A 22,971-nucleotide genomic window follows, 5' to 3' on the forward strand; every position below is an offset into this window, starting at 1 on the left:
ATTTTAAATATGTTTAGTAAAGGCTGCATATAATTAAGAAAATAATGGAATGTATAATTCCTGATAAATAAAATAGTTTCAGATACAATTGTTGCCGATCCTTGCATTAAAAATCCTATAAAGTTATATCATTGGGTGTGCCTTGACCGAATCACCGGTCGATTCCAAGAAAACGTGTGTACAGCTGAAAGCCTGTGCTGTTTCCGGCTTAGTTTACGAGAAAATACACAAGGTAATCTTAATCCCTAGATATAAAACAATGCCTAGCAGAACAATAAATACTGTTTAAACGGTAAATAAATATGTCTGGTGATTTTTTATCTCAAATTTCGAATTTGTACTGACGAAGTTTCTCAGCACCCGTTCGTTTGCCAGACTTGGCTGAAAGGGTACGGTGTAAATTTTTTCTGCGCATAATATTCAAATTTCTTTTTTTTCCAAAATATTGAACCCGCTAGAGGGGGGTGCGCATTATACATGGGTGCGCACTATACTCAAGAAAATACGGTAATTTAATTTTATTAATTCTTAAGATATGACAGCACTCACCTGGTGCCATGTAATTCCTATTTATTAATTTTGTGTTTTAATCTTTTATTTAACTCAGCCACACATATCCCCCTAGATTAAGTTGAAATTTAAAAACAATATTCAAATACTCCTTTCGTTTGTTGTTTATGTCACAGCAATATTCCAGCTATATGAAGGTGGCCTGTAAGTAATCGAGACAAATCGGTCACACCAGTGATTGATGTCATGAGCAACAACCCATGCATTTGATGTTCAATGAGAAGCTATGATTACAGTCACCAAGTCGGACCACCCGATCCATTTGAGTTGCTTATGACCAGCAAATTAGTTTTAGGGAAATATTTGAAACTGGATCTGTAAATATAGGTACTTGATAATTATGAACAAAAGACACAAGTTCACAAGTTCAAATATACTCTTACAATACCTCATTTATGAGGGTACACTGGGATCATTTTATGAATGTATGTTACAAGCAAACATGTTTTTTTTTTTCAATATTACATATTTTTGAAGATGCATTGGATTTCAAAATACATTGTAGACTGTAGTTGAGTGCTTATGCACACAAAATACAAACTTGTATAAATAAACAGTTAATGTTACTTTAAGAAAGTTTTTTTATCAAAGTCCTTGTGTTTTCAAAGAATAACAGATTCTTGTAAACAGTGTTATATTCCATGGTAAAACGGTTCATCTTACCATTGATCAGAAAGTTCATGAAGGTTCAGGTACATTAGAAGTCTCTTGTTGCCAAAAAGCTATAACCAATTGTAACTCATTCCTATGATTTTTCTATCGCTCTGACATTAAAAGTCATGTAATACTGTAAGGCTTTGATATTATTTTAATAGGTGTAGCCTATTCCCAAATCCACAAACAAAGTTTTAAAAACAAAAACAGTTTTTACTATAGTTGTATATTTTTCATAACAAACATAATGTTTTTCCACATATTGCATGTATTCTTTGTGGGAGCATGCCTCACCAGAGACAGTTGTGTATTGCTATGCCTGAAGCTGTGTATGGATCAGGTGATTGTCATAAGAGCTGTCTGAGGATCAGGTGATTGTCATAAGAGCTGTCTGAGGATCAGGTGATTGTCATAAGAGCTGTCTGAGGATCAGGTGATTGTCAGAAGAGCTGTCTGAGGATCAGGTGATTGTCATAAGAGCTGTCCGAGTATCAGGTGATTATCATAAGAGCTGTCTGGGGATCAGGTGATTGTCATAAGAGCTGTCTGGGGATCAGGTGATTGTCATAAGAGCTGTCTGAGGATCAGGTGATTGTCATAAGAGCTGTCTGAGGATCAGGTGATTGTCATAAGAGCTGTCTGTCCAGGATCAGGTGGTTATAATGTGATACTGGGCTGATCGTGTGTCATTATGACCCTAGAGTCTGGATTGTTACTCATTCTATCAACCACTGGTTTGCCTTGTCCGAAGTATGTGCCCCTTCATGATATAGCTGGAATGTTGCTGAGTGTAGCGTTTAAAAAAGAAAATGTTATGAGGCATGTCATGGACATATTGTGCCCCAGACAGTCATATATGTGATTCATTGATCAAGCTTTACTTCCATTTGGCTAAATGAATCAGGTAACAGTAGATAGGACTGTCATGAGTGTAAGGTTGCAAGGATGTATCTAAATTTGCTAAGAGGCCAATATTCGGCTCCAAGATTGCAGCAAATGTCAGTACACATTCCCAAATTGGAATTTTAAATTCCCAGTTCATGTTAATATAGTTATATCTAATGTTATGGCTTTGAAGAGGGAAGGAACTGTATATCACTGATAACAGGCCCAATAAAGAGAGACAGGCTTTAATGCTTTAAGTCTTACAATATTGCACTGAATGCAGTGTTAAAATACTTCAGAATTTAGGAAAATAAGAACTTTTAAAAAGTCCCAATTTTGAACAAAATAAATTTTTTTTCCCAGTTTGCTTGCCAAGGGCGCTTTAGTTTAGAATCTTAGATAAATCTCTGGGTTGCTAAACAATGCACAATATGATACATGACAACTTGACACATGCTAAGAGACCCATCAAAGGGCGTAAACAGAAACCAAACCAAAACAATGTTACAAGATTTATGAGTTAATTAATGAAAAAGGTGTCTGGCGACTACATACAGATAGAAAGTAGTATTTTACAGTTAATTTGCATACAATATTACATGTCCCACTCAAATATACTTGTATTGATTCATATTGATACATGATCTCATGCTGTTATTTCTCGTAACATGAAACTAAATGTTGTACACGGAACATTAAGTGCGTCGTTAAATGTGAAGTAAATAGATTTTGCTGACTTCAATCCTTCAGGGCCTGTGAAGATCCGGGTTACAATAGGTCTTCAGCAACCCATGCTTGTCGTTAGAGGTGACAAATGGGATGGGTTGGTCAGTTTCGCTGACTTGGTTGATGCATGTCATGGTATCCCAATTGCACATATTGATGCTCATGATATCAATCACTGTATTGCCTGGCCCAGATTCGATTATTTACAGACCACTGTCATAGAGCTGGAATATTGCTGAGTGCGGCGTTTAACAACCAACAAACAAACATTCCTTCAGATTTCATAGCAGCATTGTGACTGGTCTGTCATACAAGTTGAACTGTGTAAAATGTTAATTAAACACATACTTACTAAAACTGACAATGGTTCAAATGATGTCTTGTACTGTGAAAGGAATGCAGATTGACTATTGGCCTGTTGTTGGTTGGTTGATTGGTTGGTTGGTTGGTTAAACGTCCCACTCAGCAATATTCCAGCTATATGACAGCGGCCTGTAAATAATCGAGTCTGGACCAGACAATCCAGTTTTTGATATCATGAGCATCGATCCACGCATTTGGGATCGATGACATGCATCAACCAAGTCAGTGAGCCTGACCACCTGATCCCGTTAGTCGCCTCTTACGACAAGTATAGTCGCTTTTTATGGCAAGCATGGCTTGCTAAAGAGCTATTCTCTCCTCGCTCTTCACGGGCCTTTTTGGCCTGTTGTTTAGATGATGCTTTATTGACTTTAGAATTACTCCGAACAACTAATGGACACCACCCTGCTTTCAAAAGAATAAGAGAAGTATTGCCTGGATTATAATGAGGATTATCCCGGATTAGTATTCTGACACACAGATTTGTGGGATGGTGACGGTTAAGTAGGTAATAAATCATTTAGTTAAAACCTGTAACAGTTTGGGTGTGTTCGCCAAATGTCACCTTTAGTAGTGTTTAGGGAAGTAGTACGAAGTTACCTCAAGTAGTGGTCAGGGAAGTTGTAGGTAGCATATAGGTAGCATCATAGCTCATTTTTTATCCTCCCGGTTTGAAAAACGGTGGGATATAGCGTTCAGTTTGTCCATCTGTCTGTCCATTCATCTGTCCTCCATCCATTCTCCGTTTCTGGAGCAGAACTCCTAAACTGTTTAACATTTCTTGTTGAAACTTGCTATACAGATCAGTCTAGTGGTGACATGGCGCCCTATGATGATTTTGGTTTCTGTATTTTGTTTTTTTAATATTTTTCATGAAGATAAGTTGGACTCTAAAAATGAGGGTAGTGCTTGTTTCATGAGCAGAACTCCAAAATATTTGAATATTTCTTGATGAAACTTCCTTTTCAGATTAGTCTAGTGGTGAACTGGTGCCTTTTGGTGATTTGGGAGTTTTTTATATATATTTTTTATGTTTTCATGACAAGTTGGATTTAAACTATAAATGAAGGTCAATGACTTGTCTGTTTCTCATAGTGCTTAGTGAGTGGGAACCTTTGGTAGAGTATTTCCCCAGCACCCTGTTGCTACTCTAGGAGCCAACTCAATGGGGAACCTGTGTCTCCCCCTAACCTATGCCGGTTGTAAGAGGTGACTTAATGGATCAGGTGGTCATCAGGCTCGGTGACTTAGAGACCGCCGCTATGGTCTAGTGGTAGAGCGTCCGTCCATAGAGCGGAAGGTCCGGGGTTTGATTCATCATTCCTAAAGATGTTAAAAGATGGTACTTGTTGTTAGCCTGCCTGCATTAGGGAGCAAATACAAGGACTGGTCGGCTCGGAGTCAGTATACTGTGTCTGAGTGGGGTATTTATGTTAACCTGTGGCATGGTATCTCAGTGAGCTAGGACTATAAATGGGCATCACTCCGGACTAGTACAAGCAGCCACACAAACGCACACACATACATGCACGTCACTATATAAGTGCAATAATCTTTGACGTGACGTTAAACCCCATTTCACCTCACCTCAGTGACTTAGTTGATGGTATGTCAACATACCCAGATCATGTGGATCATTGCTCATGATATCAACCCCTGGATTGTCTGGTCTTGACTTGATTGTTTACAGGCTGCCATCTTATAGCTGTCTTAAGTATGATGACAAGCAGTCAACCAAGTCTTGTCCAAGTCTGACCACTAACTCCATGAAGTTGCCTCCTACAGCAGGCACAGGTGTAAGGCACTTACTGTAAGTCTTTCAAAGACAAAGTAAGCATAAACTCTGACCTTCAACTGACCCATATGCCTACACATCACTGTTCCTTGTGTTTTATTAAGACCTGAGATAAAAAACAGGTTCTTTTATCAGCCTTGAACTTTTTGACTGAGGTATAAAAGCAGACTAGAATGGGAATAGCGGAGTCTCTCTGCCGTCACTTATCATCGTGACATTTACGTTTGTCACAGGACAAGTGGAACCTGTCTGACCTTTACCAAGCTATTCAGAGTCGTGATTATGGTTGTAATAAGGGATCTGTTTAATATTTTAACCCAAAAAAAACAGAACAAAAATTCTTAAAAATTTAATTTGTTGCCTTTTAAGAAATTGCCCATTTTCAATATGGCCACCGTGGCAGCCATCAGAGGCCTGCAGCTTGGTAGGTGAGATGGTCACCTCATGTAGTACCAGGTTTGACCAGACATATTGTTTGGAAACCATATATGGCTGGCAATGGCCTCTTTGGAAAATTCAATAAATCGAGAGCTATGTGTTAATAGATCTTTTCTTCAGAATCCACTGGACCAATGAAGCGGAGACTAACCATTGCCTCCACACTGATGACATAGCTGCCTTATTGAAAATAGCTATTCATGGCTATTATTTAACCATTTCAAAATGTAATGAAATTTGGTATATGTTTTGTTGGTAATAGGGCTCAACATATACATGGTCTGTTTTTTGTGATATTTTAAAGTTTGACCTTTTAAATTAACTGTTGTGTGTTGCAACAATGTTCTACAATAGTACCTCTATTTAGAGTTAGAAACATTGTAGACATTTTGTAACTTGTTTCATATTTGTTGATACTTTTATGTTCAGTATTTATGCAGATAATATTTGTATTGTTATATGGCTATCTTTATTAATATTTTTAACTTTTGAAAACATATCTTGGTATGCTACAATGCTGTGGCACTATCTTCTACTTGCAGTTCCTGAGATGAAGTTAAAGAATTCTTATGATTAATTTTAATTATATTTCATTGTTTCAGCTTCCATATTGGCCATCCAGTGATTTCAGAGCTATAGGCCATGACAGAAGCTCACAAGAACCATTGATTCAGGTGAGATCTTTAGCACTTTGATCACCACCGGAGTTTCTTTAAATTGTTGCCTGGAAAATTGTCTTCAAAACTGACTTACATCTTAGTGGAATGGTGGTAATTTTCTTTCCTGGTTGTAATGAATACCTGGTTGAAACAGAGACGTTGGTTGCGGTAGTAGTTAGACGTTAAAATGATATACTGAATAAAAAAATGAACTGGCAGGCACATACATTGGTGGGATGTGATCCAAATTTGCTGGGACTACAAATTTCAATTTCTTGTAAGGGGAGACAATTTTTTGTTGTACGTGTGTTTGCACCACTCTCCTCCACTATTGCATGTAGTTCGTATCTAATATTGAGTATGTATATATACCCACCGCCAAAAGATACGAGAACCATAGACACATATAGAGAAGTATGTATGTTAAGAAGAGATGTTTCCAATGGGTACCAATTAATGACAAAACTAACAATCAGTTAAGTGGCTTTATTCTTATCACGATATGCTGCACGTGATTTCCAAACCTTACACGCTAATCCTGCACGAGACAAATGGTGCATCTTGAGTCATGAATCTGTGATGTCACATATGATGCGTTCATGAGCGACGGTTCACACAACGTACCAATTGCAGTGTGTTTGCATTGAACCAATCTAATATCTCTTGAATATGAGTAATTGTTCATATATTAGCCAACATGTATGGCATTCGCTTTTCTTTTGTCGGTCAGTATATATTCTTAATTCAGCAATTTTTGCTTAGCGTTTTTATTTTCAGCAGATTTATGTTTTAGAAGCCACCAAAGACATCATAAAATATTGATACTCTTAACCAATGTGTTAGCAGGTGCTGGCATTTTACGCCGCGCCTCTGTTTTTCTATCTGTCGGCAACATTATATTTTTGAAAAGGTTTAATAGTTAAACAACCTTCTTTATATCTTGAACAAATGTATGCAGCTAAATGTTCTGTCAAATTGTATTGAAGATAATGCAGAAGATTGAGGGCCGCTGTATGATGACAGCTTGTCAACAATCCGGTCTGGACCAGACAATCCAGTGATTGACATTATAAGCACAGCACCTCATCGGGTTACATCTACATGCCGTCAACTAAACCACAGAGCCTGATCCATTAAGTTGCCTCCTATGGGTTGCTAGATTCACAGATTAAAGGATTCCCGGCCCACTCACCCCTAAGGACTAGACATTGTTGAAGACCCGTGAAGAATAGGTCTTCAGCAATCCATGCTTGCCATAAAAAGCGACTATGCTTGTTGTAAGAGGCGACTAACGGGATTGGGTCAGACTCGCTGACTTGGTTGATGCATGTCATCGTATCCCAATTGCATGGATCGAGTCTTATGATGTCAATCACTGGATTGTCTGGTCCAGACTTTATTATTTACCGACTGGAATATTGGTGAGTGCGGCGCTAAACAACAAACAAAACCAAACTAAAATACCAAAATGGGTGCCAAGGGTGCTGGGGACTCATTCTACAACAGGCAGCCACTTGGTAAACTTTATTATAAACATGAAAAATCACTATTTATAGCTTCACCATTACAATGTAATGATTCAGATAATGATTTCTCAAATGGCATTTTTGTACTTTCAGTCAGTTAAATAGTTCACAGTTAATACAACAGAAGACAAACTGTAGCCATCTTATTATCAACGACTAGCTGTTAGAATTTATTTCTGTAAGGATTCTGGGTTAAAACTGATCTATGTGGGGATTGAAGGTTGATCTCTGTGAGGATTCTGGGGTAGAATTTTTCTCTCTGTGGGGATTCTGGGGTAGAATTGATCTGTGTAGGGATTCTGGGGTAGAATTGATCTGTTTGGGGATTCTGGGGTAGAATTGATCTGTGTAGGGATTCTGGGGTAGAATTCATCTCTGTGGGGATTCAGGGTTAGGATTGATCTGTGTAGGGATCTGGGGTAGAATTGATCTGTGTAGGGATTCCAGGTTAGAATTGATCTGTGTAGGGATTCCAGGTTAGAATTCACCTGTGTAGGGATTCCAGGTTAGAATTGATATGTGTAGGGATTCCGGGGTAGAATTGATCTGTGTAGGAATTCAGGGGCAGAATTGATCTGTGTAGGGATTCAAGGTTAGAATTGATCTGTGTAGGGATTCCGGGGTTTAATTGATCTGTGTAGGGATTGCAGGTTAGAATTGATCTGTGTAGGGATTCTGGGGTAGAATTGATCTGTGTCAGGATTCTGGGGTAGAATTGATCTGTGTAGGGATTCTGGGGTAGGATTGATCTGTGTAGGGATTCCAGGTTAGAATTGATCTGTGTAGGGATTCCCAGTGAGAATTGATCTGTATAGGGATTCCAAGTGAGAATTGATCTGTGTAGGGATTCTGGGGTAGAATTCATCTGTGTAGGGATTCCAGGTTAGAATTCATCTGTGTAGGGATTCCGGGGCAGAATTGATCTGTGTAGGGATTCAAGGTTAGAATTGATCTGTGTAGGGATTCCGGGGTTTAATTGATCTGTGTAGGGATTGCAGGTTAGAATTGATCTGTGTAGGGATTCTGGGGTAGAATTGATCTGTGTCAGGATTCTGGGGTAGAATTGATCTGTGTAGGGATTCTGGGGTAGGATTGATCTGTGTAGGGATTCCAGGTTAGAATTGATCTTTGTAGGGATTCCCAGTGGGAATTGATCTGTATAGGGATTCTGGGGTAGAATTGATCTGTGTAGGGATTCTGGGGTAGAATTGATCTGTGTAGGGATTCCAGGTTAGAATTCATCTGTGTAGGGATTCCGGGGCAGAATTGATCTGTGTAGGGATTCAAGGTTAGAATTGATCTGTGTAGGGATTCCCAGTGAGAATTTATCTGTTTAGGGATTCTGTGGTAGAATTCATCTGTGTAGGGATTCAGGGTTAGAATTGATCTGTGTCTGGATTCAGGGATAGGATTGATCTGTGTAGGGATTCTAGGTTAGAATTGATCTGTGTAGGGATTCCAGGTTAGAATTGATCTTTGTAGGGATTCTAGGTTAGAATTGATCTCTGTAGGGATTCAGGGTTAGAATTGATCTGTGTCTGGATTCAGGGATAGGATTGATCTGTGTAGGGATTCTAGGTTAGAATTGATCTGTGTAGGGATTCCAGGTTAGAATTGATCTGTGTAGGGATTCTAGGTTAGAATTGATCTGTGTAGGGATTCTTGGGTAGAATTGATCTCTGTAGGGATTCTAGTTTGGAATTGATCTGTGTAGGGATTGCAGGTTAGAATTGATCTGTGTCTGGATTCAGGGATAGGATTGATCTGTATAGGGATTCTAGGTTAGAATTGATCTCTGTAGGGATTCCAGGTTAGAATTGATCTGTGTAGGGATTCTAGGTTAGAATTGATCTGTGTAGGGATTCTTGGGTAGAATTGATCTCTGTAGGGATTGTAGGTTAGAATTGATCTGTGTAGGGATTCTAGGTTAGAATTGATCTGTGTAGGGATTCTTGGGTAGAATTGATCTCTGTAGGGATTCCAGGTTAGAATTGATCTGTGTAGGGATTCCAGGGTAGAATTCATCTTTGTGAGGATTCAGGGTTAGAATTGATCTGCATAGGGATTCTGGGGTAGAATTGATCTTTGTGGGGATTATGGGGTAGAATTGATCTGTATAGGGATTCTGGGGTAGAATTGATCTTTGTGGGGATTCTGGGTTAGAAATAATCTGTGTTGAGATACCGGTTTAAAATTGATCTGTGTGGACATTCTAGGGTAGAATTGATCTGTGTGGGAATTCTGGGGTAGAATTGATCTGTGTGGGGATTCAAGGTTATTTGCGGGGGGGGGGATTCATTGTTTGAATTGAGCTATTCTTGTTGTATGAAGGGACAGTGACTCTTGTGGTCAAGCTCTGTGATTTGGTTGATTGCGTGTCACCATTCCCTGATGGCATGGATCGTTGCTCATAATATCAATCACTGGATTGTCTGGTCCGGACTTCATGCATTGATGTCAGCATCATACCTTGTCTATGGGTTTCATCAAGGTTGTTAACATTAGGGTTGTAAACAATACGCTCTGAGGCGAATATGATATGTATCTCGAATATATGGTAACAAATATAAATATTTATTCATGAATACAGTAACAGGTCATCAGTTGATGTACTTATTATATTCAGTGAAACAATAACAATAACAAAATAAATTATTTGACATGGTTTGACCATGTTTACAATGTTAATGATTATCATAATATTGTACATTTATATACTGCACTTATCCAGGTACTAGAATCTGATAAAATGTGACAATGACCAGTGACCACATTACTGTAAAATGAAATATATAAGAGTGCTGACTTTGAAGAAATCTACACATGCATATTATTAGTTCTTATGGATATTTTGAGTTAAAAAACTCATTTTATTTTTTGGTAAATATTTGATTCTTGTGTCCACGAATAACGAATTCAATTCATGAAGGGATATGGTTCGCATCTCCGAATACACGAGTGAATTGTAACAGCCTTAGTAAACATCTAAGATTTTGATCACTTCTGGCTTTCCTCCTACATCAAACTGACGTGCTGTGATATCACTGAAATACAGATCGCGGAGTCAACAGAACTCACTCACTCACTCTGTCTGTATGCACATGACCATGAGCAACCACTAACATACAATATGTTTCAGCCAAACATTTCTTACCACAAAATAATTCTTCCTTGTTATTGCAATAACACAGGTATAGCACCTTTACTTTCAAGCAATGCAGATTCCTGGCTCTGTTGACATGGCCTCCATTAGCCGTAAGCCTTACACGTCTGCCAATTCCATGATTCAACACTGAAGACTTATGAATATATTATGAATATAAACAAATGGCAAAGCATTCATAGAGTCACTGATTATAAATATGTTGTTCATAAGGTCTGTGTAAACTATCAAGTCTTAAATAGCATGGTATTGAGGTCATGTTACAAATAGCAATATTTCACCTTGTCATCAACGTATTGCCATATGCCAGTTTTTGCTGTTCTAGTGATTGTTCAATCAATCATAACATCCTTATTGTCCTTGTAGTTTGTGGAAATATTAACCTCACAGAAATGTTTTGTTTTGTACTAGCTTAAATGTTATGGTCTGTTATGTGTTTGGGTAGCCATTGAATAGTCTGGCACAAACAGCTGGAATAGCTGCATTCATCTGCACTATTCTATGTTAGAAATATGAGCAAGCCCAAATGGCTGAATTAGCATTAGTTAAAAATGAAATTAGAAGAGAGAAATGTTTTGTGCAATAAAAGATTTCAAAGACTATATAGAGAATCTCTCCCGAGTGTCTTTCTATATCAAATATATCATCACGAGTCAATAAAAAGTTTAAGACTCTGAGGTTTAGAGAGAATCGCTTGATCTTCTCACCCAGGCGATATCGCCTTTGGAGGCCAATTTTGGATGATAAATGTGACATATCATGCTGGTTAGGTGTCAATTCATTGGTTGTATTTTAAATGTATGTAAATATAATCAAATTGTCTCAAACTTTGCCTAATGAGTAGAGTTCTTGATGTTATTCCTTGTTGGTCAGTTTTGTTCTACAACCAGAAATGGCTCTCATCTATTACAACACTATAAGACCGTCACATAAATTCTCCATATCTTTCACGAGTGGACAAGCTCCGTACACAGGCTGATGTTAATTCCGTACTTGACATGACATCAGGTCCTGCCCAGTCTGTCCAAAAGGTACCAAGCACAAGCAAGAATGTTGCCACAACAAAACCGATTGCCTTCATGATTGTTATTGATCCCGACTTACAGGGCCATAATAGCGCAGCGTGGGTCCGTTTTCACTCAGCCGGCGGCTTGGTTGATGAACATGGAGAGAATTATCTTCTCTTTGTAAGATACTTGAAGGTAAATTGGTCACTTGCTGACAACGCAGGCCCGTATTTCAGCTTGTTGCCCTGGTGTGTCACCTAAGCTGTGGGTTGTGATTGTCAGAGGATGCAAACTGGGAGTGGGACAAGTACCATCACTTTGTTAAGCCTCTTGTCGGGACTTTGTGGAGAGGAGTAAATTGTCCTGGATTGTGCTGATGGTGCCCGTCAAGGGCTGCAAGTCCTTTGTCGTGGACTGCTGTGTCAATTTATTGAGTGAATGGTATTTTAGGCTGGAGTAAGCAGAGTGTCAGTTCCAGCCATGAATCAGTCATGTTCTTCATTAACTCTACATAGAAGGGCACAGACCAGTAGTGCATTCAGAGTTCAATGTATGTGTAATGAGAGTAAAAATTAGTAAAATCAGATTTTCTTTACATGCATGATAAATATACAAGGAGAGAGATCTTTGAAAGTTGTACAATTTAGCTTTTTCAAAAGTTGTCCTCATATGGTTCAGGCCATAGCAGTCAGTAGTGGTTGAATCAGTCAGGGGCAGACAACCCACAGCAGTTATTAATGGTCGTCTGTTGTTAACTTTTACATTTTTTACATCTCCCTTAAAAGAGCAAGGCCTGTGAAGCAGAAACATGCATGAATGATCCCAGCTATAGTCTGTCTTAGAATTGCTCTCAGTAGCCATGTTGCAAAATGTCATTTTCCCCCATTACTCAGACATTTCTGCATGTATCAGTTTCAGATTTGTAATACAACAAGTATGTCTGGACTAACATCTAGTCTCTGAAATGAACATATCCTACAGAAAAAAACAGTTGTTGTCACTCTCTTACCTTAACATAGATTTACAATAGTTGTCACTCTCTTACCTTAACAAAGATTTACAATAGTTGTCACTCTCTTACTTCAACATAGATTTACAATAGTTGTCACTCTCTTACCGTAACATAGATTTACAATAGTTGTCACTCTCTTACCTTAACATAGATTTACAATAGTTGTCACTCTCTTACTTCAACATAGATTTACAATAGTTGTCACTCTCTTACCTTAACATAGATTTACAATAATTGTCACTCTCTTACCTTAACATAGATTTACAATAGTTGTCACTCTCTTACCTTAACATAGATTTACAATAGTTGTCACTCTCTTACCTTAACATAGATTTACAATAGTTGTCACTCTCTTACCTTAACATAGATTTGCAATAGTTGTCACTCTCTTACCTTAACATAGATTTGCAATAGTTGTCACTCTCTTACCTTAACATAGATTTACAATAGTTGTCACTCTCTTACCTTAACATAGATTTACAATAGTTGTCACTCTCTTACTTCAACATAGATTTACAATAATTGTCACTCTCTTACCCTAACATAGATTTACAATAATTGTCACTCTCTTACCTTAACAAAGATTTACAATAATTGTCACTCTCTTACCTTAACAAAGATTTACAATCGTTGTCACTCTCTTACATTAACATAGATTTGCAATAGTTGTCACTCTCTTACCTTAACAATCAGAGTACAATGATCATTTCTCCAATTCTCTGACCTAGTTATGATATGGAGCAGTTACTTTAAAATAGACTATGTTAAATTGTTCCTTAACACAGTTTATGGTATTTAAATGTTTAGGCTAGCTGTTACTCCCTGTTGATGACTCCTACACCTGAACACAGAGATGGGATAGTTGTAGTCTCATCATTTAACATAGTTCCAATGGCGCTGGTTGAAGCTCTTTATAATGGTGTTAGCTCCAGTACTTCCATACATTAACAGAACTTCTACAGACACAGCACTTACTCAGTCTAGAGGAATGGGGCCATGTACTTTGTCGCTACTTTGGTTTTGTTGCATTTCAGAAGCAGGAGCCTGTGATCCTGCCTCCTTGATGGGCTTGTCCCGTTATAGTGGGAACATGTGAATCAAGGGCTCTTGGACAGCTCATTGTAACTTACAAGAGTGTACCATTTGGGGGCCTTGTCCTATTACTTAGGTTCTGAGTGTGGGCCCCCTTTCCAGTATAGCTTAATAGCCAGTCTCTCCCGTCTTCGTTTCTACAGTTCCGCTCAGTCAATAGTGTCAATCCTGTTACAACATATCTCCCCTCCTGATGGTTTATTCGACTTTAAGAATCATCAGCCGCCAGCCGATGGCTCGAGGAATTGATCTGAATAAGCGTTGCTCATGTTCTAGCCATATTGGCCGGCACACATTACCACTGAAAGCTCTTCCCTTCAACAAAATGTGGGAACCAGCCATTTGTCCACGCTGAAATTATCGGGTAAATTGCTATTCTTTGGCATTTGTTTACTAGTTCAATGTATTGGTCTGCTGGGTTGTCTGAACGTTTAAATAGCTTTGCTGGGTTTGAACGCTGCGTGTGTCCATTGATATGGTAGAGCTTGTACTCTACTTCCGACAAGTGTCCGTGGGGCAGTGTGTAGCATTTCTATGGGGAAAGCTAAAATAGAACAGAAAACTGTTGTACTCGACATATAGGTTTGACCTTTTGTGACTAATAGAAAATTGAATTTATTGTGTTTGTCATGTATTGGGGGAGACTAGCAATGCAAGCCAGAGGAATAATTGTAGTGTTTCTCAGTATGATTATAGATAGTATTGTGTAGGGATACAATTTGACATTAGTCCACTAGTCCACTAGTCCACTAGTCCACTAGCCCGAGCCTGATCATCTGATGTTTAAGGTATCCTGAGGCATGGGTGAATTCAGGTTTCTTTGGGATGTCCTCACTGGTTATCACTTCTTGGAGAGGATTTAGAAGTTGGAGTACTGAGTAAGGATAAGATGTATGGATGAACAACTTCTTTATTATAATTTATTACTTCTTGTGATAAAGACGTTGTTCATCCATATCTCTTATCCTTACTTGGTTATCACTGTTTGGGCTTTTAGAATTCAGGTTCATTTCTACCACTCATTATGGTTGGAGTACTGTATTCGCCATAAAAAGTGCCCAAGTCGCTTAGGATAATGACGAAGGTGGGTTCTTTAAAATTAACAAGAAGTTTGTTGACATGCTACTTCTGGTATTAACATGCCAGGGTAATGTGTCCACTTTGGGGAATGAGTAAAGACACAAAATCTGCTTGTATAATATCAGTCCCAGACGAATTCTGCAGTAAAATTATTTAACTTCTGCAGCTAAAATTACAAAATTCTGCAGTAAAACCATAACCATTCTCTGCTAAAAAATTAACTATATAAACCCTTATATTTTTCTTTAATAAAATTTAACATCTTTCATTTAGGCTCGAATCCATATTCCGAAACAAAATAATTAAAAAACTGTCATTTTGAACAGGTATCATTGGCTAAGACATAACATTTTGCAAATAAATATGCTTCGGGTAACTAATATATTTATGGTTAGATGAAAACATACCTTATATGTAGTCATAATATCACAAGAACATTTAAAAGTGAGAATTAATTTTTTCAAATTCCGTTTTATTGTAGGATTCATATTTCTTATGTTTGAATCGTATGCTAAATGTTTTGGCATCATTTGAGAGCAAATGTCGATAGAAAAGCTTGAAAATAATTCTGCGATTTTCTGCAATTCTGTGGTCAGTTACATTTTCATGCAATTCCTTCTGTGATTTTGGAATCGTAGAATTGATCTGGGACGACTATTTTATGCACCCTTTCTACATAGCTGTATTTTCTGCACAACACATTACACATGTTAACATTTGGGCTTAGTATTGGCGTTTCAGATAATTAAGATAGGTCTAGACGTTGGTAATGGGGACTTATTGGAGTAGGATGCTTAATATACCAAATACGGTAATGACTTTAATAGTGTGGTATTACAGGAGTGATCACTATGTAGACAGTGTTTGTGTACCGTTCCAGTGTTTCCTTCATCGTTCATGGGTTCATCGGAAGTTTGGCCTGAAGGTTGAAAGTTGATGGCTGATGTATCTATGTAAAACCTCAGAATAACCAGTCTTGTTTATACGCCACAACAGATTCTGTTGGGTGTAAAAGACAATAGAGGTGAAACTTACATGAAATCAGTGATGACACCAGGTGTTCACATACAGGGTTAGCATGTCCTGCTCTACTGGAAGCACCCTCCACTCATACATTTTGATTAAAAAGGAAGTGTTTGTTTGTTGCTGCCTGACGCCGCACTGCAATGCGATTGTGGCCTGTCAAATAAAAAAATCCCACAACATTTGTTTTCTAAGGCCAAAACTATCTTGGATTAGTAACTCTCATATCATTTATTGCCTGTGAATCCATGGTAAAGTCATGCAGCTGGCACTCAGCATTATCAGGCTAAAACAAGGGCTGGTCGGCTCGGAGCCGGTATACTGTGTCTGAGTGGGGTATTGATGTTATATTGTGGCATGGTACCTCATTGGGTTACCACTATAAAATCACCATAGTCCGGACTAGTACAAGCAGCCGAAAAAAATGCATGCACGCATGCACATACGCAAATGGCTATATTTGTGCAATAATCTTGAAAGTGACGTTAAACCTTACCTCACCTCATCTCACCTTGTAATTGAATGACATGACTTGAATGCTCTGGAACTAACAACAGGCCTAAGCCTTGTTATATTATTGGGTATTGTAACTGAATCACCGGTAGATTTGTAGAAAATATGTTACTTATGTGTTGCTATTTCTGGTAAAGTTTACGGGAAAATACAATAATGGTACTCTTAAACTCTGCTTATTAAGCAATACATAGCATAACATGAAATACAATTGAAATGGTAAATCATCACATCTAGATAAATTGTAAACCATCACATCTAGTGAAATGGTAAATCATTGCATCTAGTGACATGGTAAATCATCACATCTAGTGAAATGGTAAATCATCACATCTAGTGAAATGGTAAATCATCACATCTAGTGATGTTTTATCACAAATTCCACATCTCCTGTTCCTTCACCAAGAGTGATATGATTTAGGTTCTTCTACTGCGCACAATACACGAAATAACAGTTATAGCAGATGCTATAAAATATGATATCACCTAACCTTCATCCCATTACAGGAATAGCGTGGGTGTCTGATAATACAGGGGTCAACCATGGACCCTGTGGCCAGCGTTATCGTGAGGTATGACCACCTTTCTAAAGAGCGACCATGATCCATGTTCTTGTTTCATGTCTTGGTCTAGACAGTGTAATTAGTAGCATGTGTGAAATTGAGACATGGTTGCTGTCCGGTTAAGGTAACCACTAAATGTAAGATTGCTTTATATCATCAAAAATGGAATTGGAATTACACCGTCTGCCTTTTTTTGTTTAAATCCCAATATATAGGTAGTAAATCCATTAGCCTTGCTGAAAATATGGGCTGATAAACATGTGGTCAGTAAGGTTATTGGGTAATGCCGGTAAACGCAAACCATCATTTAAGAAAACATGGAAAATTATGTAAAATCATTAAAGCTTGGTAGATTGAAAAGCACACTTGCTAAGTTTACATGCTGTGTTGCGGATTAAAACTGGGCGATATGAAAATTGTCCTGTCAATCAACACATATGCCCTATATGTAATAACCAAGTAATGAAGAATGGAATGCATGTCTTAATGAATTGTCCTGTCTGTGATGTCTTGTGTTCCGGTCTGCTGTTAAGTGCTTGTTGTTTTTGTATTCTTTTGTCGAGACTGTCAACAATGATCAGCTCTACTTGGAATTACTTCCATCCTGAACAAATATTGCCATTGTACTAGTTGTGTAACGATACGGCGATACAAGGCCCACAATACAATACATGGATTTACGATGCCTGTATCGTCATACATTCAGTACATTTCATTACAAATTACGTGGGTGTAAAACATGTGATTAATAACAGAAACTGTTCAATCACCAGCTTACACAGATTCTCTACTATTTCATGGTTTCACATTAATAACGTAGTATTCACAATATTCTACCAATATGTTTCTGTCCTACAGTATCCCATCTTTGATCTCTGAAATTTAATAACAAATGATTCAGGATTGTGATTCACCTGCAAAATGAAAGAATATCAACTTGTGAAATATAAGTACTGTATCGGGATGCAAATCATATCAGACCCATCATATCGGGATACATATTGTATCCCTGGGGTCATTGTATCATTACACCTCTACATTGTACATGTATCGGGGAAAGATATTATAAGTAAAAACAATCAATGAAAATAGTTCACCCTGGAGAAAATGGAACAAAGGAACAATTTCACTACAGGAACAGATACTTTTTGACAACTGCGTATGAAATCAGGTCTCATTGACCGCCATGAAAGATCATAAGGACCTGATTATGTGAGCATAACTGGCAACTGTCCCAATTTTTGTGTGTTTGTTATGAATTTGCAACTTAAATTTTATTTCTTCCTTAATTCATATGAATGATACTCCTATAAAAAATCCCAGGAACTAAATTTTCATAGATACCGGTAAGGAGAGGGTAATTAATTAGCCTTCACTGTATGCTACAAACATGAGTGGTCTTGTTTATCAGCTGGCATGAAATCTATTTATGGTGCTGCATCTGTCAAATCGAGACACCCCATTTGTATTATCAGAAGTTGCTGTAGTCAGAAATAGAAACAAAGCAACAAAATTATCAACTGAGCTTTCAAGGTGCACTTTCCCATACCCTGTTAACCCCAACCTTGATGATAATATCGTGGTGCTTTAATGTCCCGGCCAGAAGATCCCACCAAAATGCTAATTATAATTTGGGGAAGTTGGCAGCTCTGTGGCGGCCAAAATAGTTAAACACTTACTTTTTATTCATACTGGGATGTCAGATGGTCTTTTATCAATGTCTCTACATCCACAGAGAGGAAGAAAGATTCGAAACTCTCGTTTAAGTGGTCATTTTTAATTGAATAGGAAATCAATCAACAGCTTAAGAAAATCATCAAGAGTGTTAACACACTTTGCAGATGTTAAGGGATTTATGAAGAATTAAAAAACAAGAGTTAAATGTCTCCCCCTTTAAAAACCATTGGCTGAAAATGATTAATGGTTAATTTACCATGGCTTAATATGTTTAGAGATATGGAGTTAATAGACTGTGTAGTGTCTATTACAGGGTGTCCAACAGTTGGCAGAATGCAGGAGAATCTGATTTACATGGAGTCAGAAGTATTCCGAGCATTACAGCAATTCATCAATTAATCTATTTTCCAATTAAAGAGGAGAAAAATGAATGTTTCCTGGTAGAATAATGGCTCCATTTAAGCTCATTTATAGAATCTAACACTCATCTTTGAAATCATGTAAAAATAACCCCCAGTTTTTATCGACAGCATATTACAGATTTTGTTGTTGAAAAATGCACATACTAAATGGAATCAGTGATGGGTGAGTTTCACAGCAGCTTGTAAAACATTCCCAGCACACAAGCTGGGATGTGAGGTTCCCATGTTCTGTGCATCAGGTCTCTCCTGTGTCAGGATGTGGCATGCTGGCTGACTTTGAAAGCAGTTGTAGATTGCATGGTACACAAATCTGAACACTATGAAGAGCGTTTAAGTTGCAGGAGTTGAATGCAACTGTTTAATCAATTTTTTTCTGAATAGAATATTTCCCATATGCGACCAGGGGAAATATGTGGGCGATACGCCATGTGAGAAAAACTAACCATTGTTACTTGAAGTTTTGTTCTATGTGTATTTAGAAAGAATATCTAACATTCTAACTGAATTTGTGTACAACAGACAGGAAAGTGAAGTAATGGTTTGTCACACTAAAGACAGCAGGATCTGAAATTCCCTGAAAAGAGTTGCTTCCCTTGGTTGCATCAGAATCCAATGGTCATGGTTTTGAAATCTTAGATATTCCTATCATCAAATGCTACGGGGGGCCATGGGGTAGCCTCGTGGTTAAAGCATTCGCTCGTTATGCCGAAGACCTTGGTTCGATTCTCCACATGGGTTCGATTCCCCACATGGGTACAATGTGTGAAGCCATTTCCGGTGTTCCCCACCATGATATTGCTGGAATATTGCTAAAAGCAGTGTAAAACCATACTCACTCACTCACTCACTCACTAGTATACTCAAAAACCATACCCAGTTTCCCCCCAATAAAAGAACTAAGACCTGCATCACTTTGGGCAATCCTCCCACTGTAAGATGATACACGGTATTATCCCTGAAATACAGCATTAAACCCAATTCTCTCTCTCAACCAAGTACAATGCCATAGCCACTGTTACATTACACAACATGTAAAAGTGTCACCTAGAATTATGTTGCCTCAATACTGTTCATTCACCGAATGACTAACAGCGTTAACAGCCTGTCTTTTGGCAGCTGCAATGTTTGTGTTCTGAAGGAGTTGAGATCTCCAGTCCCTCATGCTAGTCTTCCAGTGGGGATTCCAGGTCAGAATCGGTACTCAGTAACCCCATGCTTGTCTCCCAGTGGGGATTCCAGGTCAGAATAGGTCTTCAGTACCCCAATGCTTGTCTCCCAGTGGGGATTCCAGGTCAGAATTGGTCCTCAGTACCCCGTGCTAGTCTTCCAGTGGGGATTCCAGGTCAGAATCTATCCTCTGTACCCCCATGCTTGTCTTCCAGTGGGGATTCCAGGTCAGAATCCGTCCTTAGTACCCCCATGCTTGTCTTCCAGTGGGGATTCCAGATCAGAATCGGTCCTTAGTACCCCCATGCTTGTCTTCCAGTGGGGATTCCAGGTCAGAATCGGGCTTCAGTAACCACATGCTTGTCTTCCAGTGGGGATTCCAGATCAGAATCAGGCTTCAGTAACCCCATGCTTGTCTTCCAGTGGGGATTCCAGATCAGAATTGGGCTTCAGTACCCCCATGCTTGTCTTCCAGTGGGGATTCCAGGTCAGAATCGGTCCTCAGTAACCCCATGCTTGTTTTCCAGTGACAATTCCAGATCAGAATCGGGCTTCAGTACCCCCATGCTTGTCTTCCAGTGGGGATTCCAGGTCAGAATCGGTCCTCAGTAACCCCATACTTGTCTTCCAGTGGGGATTCCAGATCAGAATTGGGCTTCAGTACCCCATGCTTGTCTTCCAGTGGGGATTCCAGATCAGAATCGGGCTTCAGTACCCCATACTTGTCTTCCAGTGGGGATTCCAGGTCAGAATCGGTCCTCAGTAACCCCATGCTTGTCTTCCAGTGGGGATTCCAGGTCAGAATCGGTCCTCAGTAACCCCATGCTTGTCTTCCAGTGGGGATTCCAGGTCAGAATGGGTCCTCAGTAACCCCATGGTTGTCTTCCAGTGGGGATTCCAGATCAGAATCGGGCTTCAGTACCCCCATGCTTGTCTTCCAGTGGGGATTCCATGTCAGAATCGGTCCTCAGCACCCCATGCTTGTCTTCCAGTGGGGATTCCAGGTCTGAATCGGGCTTCAGTACCCCATGTTTGTTTTCCAGTGACGATTCCAGGCCAGAATCGGTCCTCAGCACCCCATACTTGTCTTCCAGTGGAGATTCCAGGTCAGAATCAATCCTCAGTACCCAATGCTAGTCTTCCAGTAGGGATTCCAGGTCAGAATCGGTCCTCAGCACCCCATGCTAGTCTTCCAGTGGGGATTCCAGGTCAGAATCAGGCTAAAGTACACTATGTTGTTTCCCAGTGACGATTTCAGGTCAGAATCGATCCTCAGTACCCCATGCCTGTCTTCCAGTGGGGATTCCAGGTCAGAATCGGTCCTCAGCACCCCATGCTTGTCTTCCAGTGGAGATTCCAGGTCAGAATCAATCCTCAGTACCCAATGCTAGTCTTCCAGTGGGGATTCCAGGTCAGAATCGGTCCTCAGCACCCCATGCTAGTCTTCCAGTGGGGATTCCAGGTCAGAATCAGGCTAAAGTACACAATGTTGTTTCCCAGTGACGATTTCAGGTCAGAATCGATCCTCAGTACCCCATGCCTGTCTTCCAGTGGGGATTCCAGGTCAGAATCGGTCCTCAGCACCCCATGCTTGTCTTCCAGTGGGGATTCCAGGTCAGAAACGGGCTTCAGTACCCCATGTTTGTTTCCCAGTGGGGATTCCAGGTCAGAATTGATCCTCAGTACCCCATGCTAGCCTTCCAGTGGGGATTCCAGGTCAGAATCGGTCCTTAGTACCCCCATGCTTGTCTTCCAGTAGGGATTCCAGATCAGAAACGGGCTTCAGTACCCCATGTTTGTTTCCCAGTGGGGATTCCAGGTCAGAATCGATCCTCAGCACCCCATGCTTGTCTTCCAGTGGGGATTCCAGGTCAGAAACGGGCTTCAGTACCCCCATGCTTGTCTTCCACTGGGGATTCCAGGTCAGAATCGGTCCTCAGCACCCCATGTTTGTTTCCCAGTGGGGATTCCAGGACAGAATCGATCCTCAGCACCCCATGCTTGTCTTCAAGTGGGGATTCCAGGTCAGAAACGGGCTTCAGTACCCCATGCTAGTCTTCCAGTGGGGATTCCAGGTCAGAATCAGGCTACAGTACACAATGTTTGTTTCCCAGTGACGATTTCAGGTCAGAATCCATCCTCAGTACCCCATGCTAGTCTTCCAGTGGGTATTCCAGGTCAGAATCGATCCTCAGTACCCCCATGCCTGTCTTCCAGTGGGGATTCCAGGTCAGAATCGGTCCTCAGTAACCCCATGCTTGTCTTCCAGTGGGGATTCCAGGTCAGAATCGATCCTCAGTACCCAATGCTTGTCTTCCAGTGGGGATTCCAGGTCAGAAACGTGCTTCAGTACCCCATGTTTGTTTCCAAGTGGGGATTCCAGGTCAGAATCGGTCCTCAGCACCCCATGCTAGTCTTCCAGTGGGGATTCCAGGTCAGAATCAGGCTACAGTACACAATGTTTGTTTCCCAGTGACGATTTCAGGTCAGAATCCATCCTCAGTACCCCATGCTTGTCTTCCAGTGGGGATTCCAGGTCAGAATCGATCCTCAGCACCCCATGTTTGTTTCCCAGTGGGGATTCCAGGTCAGAATTGATCCTCAGTACCCCATGCTAGTCTTCCAGTGGGGATTCC

The 22,971-nt window shown here is 39.7% G+C and overlaps 1 protein-coding gene across 1 annotated transcript in view; it reads left to right on the plus strand.

The window, feature by feature from the left end:
* The window catches only part of LOC124110710 (zinc finger CCCH domain-containing protein 10-like), a 332,500-nt gene that overhangs the window by 39,618 nt on the left and 269,911 nt on the right, over positions 1–22,971 (plus strand). Inside the window, exon 3 of the mRNA XM_048387524.1 lies at positions 6,034–6,105. The gene's annotated coding sequence lies outside the window, so the exon portion shown is untranslated. The remainder of the gene's footprint in view (positions 1–6,033; positions 6,106–22,971) is intronic.

This window comes from Haliotis rufescens, unplaced genomic scaffold (genome assembly GCF_023055435.1).
Source record: "Haliotis rufescens isolate VD_foot unplaced genomic scaffold, xgHalRufe1.0.p SCAF_10, whole genome shotgun sequence".
In the NCBI taxonomy this organism is placed as follows: Eukaryota; Metazoa; Mollusca; class Gastropoda; order Lepetellida; family Haliotidae; genus Haliotis; species Haliotis rufescens.